The sequence below is a fragment of the Coregonus lavaretus genome (genome assembly GCF_964263955.1).
Source record: "Coregonus lavaretus genome assembly, contig: HAP1_SCAFFOLD_805, whole genome shotgun sequence".
NCBI lineage: Eukaryota > Metazoa > Chordata > Actinopteri > Salmoniformes > Salmonidae > Coregonus > Coregonus lavaretus.
In genome coordinates this window covers 5,265-10,444 of record NW_028160633.1, presented here as the reverse complement: position 1 = coordinate 10,444, position 5,180 = coordinate 5,265, and positions in this window count along the sequence as shown.

The window sequence follows — 5,180 nt, the reverse complement described above, 5'->3', positions numbered from 1 at the left end:
TGTTGTTTTCCTATTAGCTGCGTATTGATACGTAAATATTTATAATGAAATGTGAAAAATGAAAAAAAATTCCCTCCCCCTTTTCAAAACCATGATCTTTTGGTGTTGGACCAGTCTGTTGGTATACGTTCTACAATAAATAAAATGGTGAATGTAAAATGTATTGCCTTGTTTTATGATTTGTGTTCCGATGCATCACGCTCATATACTGTATATTACCATGTAATTAGATAAAGTTCATCTGACGTCTCTTTCTCAAACACAAAAGCTTTAAACCAGGAGTAGCTGCTAAGCAGGGCTCTTCTGGCTCTGAGAGAATATAGTGTAGATAAGTGCTGGCTCTGAGAGAATATAGTGTAGATAAGTGCTGGCTCTGAGAGAATATAGTGTAGATAAGTGCTGGCTCTGAGAGAATATAGTGTAGATAAGTGCTGGCTCTGAGAGAATATAGTGTAGATAAGTGCTGGCTCTGAGAAATATAGTGTAGATAAGTGCTGGCTCTGAGAGAATATAGTGTAGATAAGTGCTGGCTCTGAGAGAATATAGTGTAGATAAGTGCTGGCTCTGAGAGAATATAGTGTAGATAAGTGCTGGCTCTGAGAGAATATAGTGTAGATAAGTGCTGGCTCTGAGAGAATATAGTGTAGATAAGTGCTGGCTCTGAGAGAATATAGTGTAGATAAGTGCACCCTTAATGATTCATATAGGTGGTTGTGTAACGTACTGGGACTGACTCCTGCAGACAGAGCGGAGCGGAGACGCCTTCCAGCACAGCCAGGCTGTTTGATTAGCCTGGTCTGAGGACAGCCAGGCTGTTTGATTAGCCTGGTCTGAGGACAGCCAGGCTGTTTGATTAGCCTGGTCTGAGGACAGCCAGGCTGTTTGATTAGCCTGGTCTGAGGACAGCCAGTGAGTCAGACAGACAGACAGATAGTCAGACAGTGAGTCAGAAAAACGGACAGACAGACAGACAGACTCCCCCATCCCCTTCTGAGAGTCAGACAGTTTACAGTGGTGCCCTCAGGCACAGAGAAAAAAAAAATCCCCCATTGACATATAGTGAGAACTTCTCAGTTTGAAAAATGTATCAATGTTGAAATGACGCCAAGCGTCCATCCCTCAGAGTGGTGAGACAGATACAACACAAAGCTGCTGCTTTTTGATCCAACAGTATATCTCACTGAGGCAGGGATAAACACGGATGGATTCTGAGAATTATAAAAAATTAACTGTATTACAAACGTAACTTACATTTTAGTCATTTAGCAGACACTCTTATCCAGAGCGACTTACAGTTAGTGAGTGCATACATTATTATTTTTTATTCATACTGGTCCCCCCGTGGGAATCAAACCCACAACCCTGGCGTTGCAAACGCCATGCTCTACCAACTGAGATACATCCCTGCCGGCCATTCCCTCCCCTACCCTGGGCCAATTGTGCGCCGCCCCCATGGGTCTCCCGGTCGCGGCTGGCTACGACAGAGCCTGGATTCAAACCAGGATCTCTCGTGGCACAGCTAGCACTGCAATGCAGTGCCTTAGACCACTGCGCCTCTCGGGTGAACTTGTGCCTGAGGTGATTAACTGTGTGTAACGTCAGATTTGCCTGCCTCAGTGGGCTCAGCAGCAACAGCAGATAGGACATGAAAGTCCCGTCACCTTTCAGGGGCTGTCCTACGGCGACATTCTTCTCTGTCCATTGAGTTTGGGTCATTAGCACCGGGCGTCTCACTCCGTGCAATGTTTAATGCAATCTGTCATTTACGGTTTCCAGCTATGGAAGAGTTTTTCCTTTTTATCCTCGGCACACTGTGTGTGTGTGTGTGTGTGTGTGTGTGTGTGTGTGTGTGTGTGTGTGTGTGTGTGTGTGTGTGTGTGTGTGTGTGTGTGTGTGTGTGTGTGTGTGTGTGTGTGTCTGTCTCTCCAGGGAACCTTTGTGGTGTATAAGGATGGGGATGTGAGCCTCCCCATGGTGATAGAGAGGATCTGGCATAAGCACTGTGTTGTGCTCGACCCGCTCAGTTTCCCACCACAAAACACCAGAAAATGGCCCAAAAGAGTAGAACCAGTTCACCTACTTTTACACTATGATTTGACTATTAGATGTTCAATGTTTCCTTCGAAAACATTTATTTTTATTTTTATGAATAATTTCACCATATTAAAACGAGTTCAGTTCATGTAACAGGGGTGACCTTAAAATGAGGGACAAACATAAATTAATCACTAATCATATAAAATGAATAATAATCGTCAGAAATGACTTTGTCAAATCAACAAAATAACTAGGGCTTTATAGTGATGGTGAACATTTTGGACCTTTTTGGACAAAGTGGATTGAAATCGTCCTAGAAGTGACACAGAGTTAACAGAAGGGGCACATCAAAAATGTTTAATTTTGGAGCATTAGCAAGCCTTTATTTATATACAAAAATCTGATTTATTGAATTCTCCATGTGGTCTATATTAAAGGGCACTTCATTTAATATAACAGACTTATAAAATTCAATATTGGTGCCCAATTTCTACTTATCAAAGGGACGCAAAAGGCACTCATTTCGTGGAACGACCCTTCTCCTCTTCGTTCAGTCATTTCAATGTCTCCAAATATAGTATTTCCAAATATATCCGTCCAGCTTGATATTTCAGTCATCATTTATAGACATACAGTATCAGTCAAAAGTTTGGACACACTTACTCATTCAAGGGTTTTTCTTAATTTGTACAATTTTTTACATTGTAGAATAATAGTGAAGACATCAAAACTATGAAATAACACATATGGAATCATGTAGTAACCCAAAAAGTGTTAAACAAATCAAAATATATTTCATATTTGAGATTCTTCAAATGGACACCATTTGCCTTGCTGACAGCTTTGCACACTCTTGGCATTCTCTAAACCAGCTTCATGAGGTAGTCAGTCACCTGGAATGCATTTCAATTAACAGATGTGCCTTCTTAAAAGTTCATTTGTGGAATTTCTTTACTTCTTAATGCGTTTGAGCCAATCAGTTGTGTTGTGACAAGGTAGGGGGGGCGTACAGAAGAAAGCCCTATTTGTGGAGGAAGAGGTGTTATGGTGTGGGATTGCTTTTCTTGTGACACTGTCTGTGATTCATTTAGAATTCAAGGCACACTTCAGTCAATACTGAACATTTCAAGACCTTTGAAAGTATCTTCAAGTGCAGTTGCAAAAACCATCAAGCGCTATGATGAAACTGGCTCTCATGACTCATGGCTACAGGAATGGAAGACTCAGAGTTACCTCTGCTGCAGAGGATATGTTCAATAGAGTTACCAGCCTCAGAAATTGCCTGTGATTTATTTAGAATATAGAATTTTTAACCAGCATGGCTACCACAGCATGCTGCAGCGATATGCCATCCCATCTGGTTTGGGCTTAGTGGGACTATCATTTTTTTTTCAACAGGACAATGACCCAACACACGTCCAGATTGTGTAAGGGCTATTTTACCAAGAAGGAGAGTGATGGAGTGCTGCATCAGATGAACTGGCTTCCACAATCCCCCGACCTCAACCAAATTTGCATACCACCCCAACAGATCCACAGATTATGCAATCTCTATTCAGCCACACTGCCCTTTCCAACCTGGACAAAAGGAACACCTATGTGAGAATGCTATTCATTGACTACGGCTCAGCGTTCAACACCATAGTGCCCTCAAAGCTCATCACTAAGCTAAGGACCCTGGGACTAAACACCTCCCTCTGCAACTGGATCCTGGACTTCCTGACGGGCCGCCCCCAGGTGGTAAGGGTAGGTAACAACACATCCGCCACGCTGATCCTCAACACGGGGGCCCTTCAGAGGTGCGTGCTCAGTCCCCTCCTGTACTCCCTGTTCACTCATGACTGCATGGCCAGGCACAACTCCAACACCGTCATTAAGTTTGCTGATGACACAACAGTGGTAGGACTGATCACCGACAACGATGAGACAGCCTATAGGGAGGAGGTTAGAGACCTGGCTGTGTGGTGCCAGGACAACAACCTCTCCCTCAACGTGATCAAGACAAAGGAGATGATTGTGGACTACAGGAAAAAGAAAAGGACCGAGCACGCCCCCATTCTCATCGACAGAGCTGTAGTGGAGCAGGTTGAGAGCTTTAAGTTCCTTGGTGTCCACATCACCAACAAACTAACATGGTCCAAGCACACCAAGACAGTCGTGAAGAGGGCACGACAAAACCTATTCTCCTAAGGAGACTGAAAAGATTTGGCATTGGTCCTCAGATCCTCAAAAGGTTCTACAGCTGCACAATAGAGAGCACCCTGACTGGTTGCATCACTGCCTGGTATGGCAACTGCTCGGCCTCCGACCGCGAGGCACTACAGAGGGTAGTGTGTACGGCCCAGTACATCACTGGGGCCAAGCTTCCTGCCATCCTGGACCTATATACCAGGCGGTGTCAGAGGAAGGCCCTAAAAATTGTCAAAGACTCCAGCCACCCTAGTCATAGACTGTTCTCTCTGCTACCGCATGGCAAGTGGACCAGAGCGCCAAGTCTAGGTCCAAGAGGGTTCGAAACAGCTTCTACCCCCAAGCCATTAGACTCCTGAACATCTAATCAAATGGCTACTCAGACTATTTGCATTGCCAACCCCCCCCCCCCCCCCCCCTGCCCCCCACACACACACTTTTCCGCTGCTGCTACTCTCTGTTTATTATCTATGCATAGTCACTTTAATAACTCTACGTACATGTACATATTACCTCAATTACCTCAGCTAACCGGTGCCCCCGCACACTGACTTGGTACCGGTACCCCCTGTATATAGCCTCGCTATTGTTATTTTTACTGATGCTCTTTAATTATTTGTTACTTTTATTTCGTATTCTTTTATATTGTATTTTTGGGGTATTCCTTCATAAAACTGCATTGTTGGTTAAGGGCTTGTAAGTAAGCATTTCACTGTAAGGTCTACACCTGTTGTATTCGGCGCATGTGACGAATAATATTTTATTTTATTTGAATTGAGATGGTTTGGGATGAGTCGGACGACAGAGTGAAGGAAAAACAGCCAACAAGTGCTCAGCATATGTGGGAACTCCTTCAAGACTGTTGGTAAAGCATTCCAGGTGAAGCTGGTTGAGAGAATGCCAAGTGTGCAAAGAATCTCAAATACAAAATATATTTTAATTTGTTTAACACT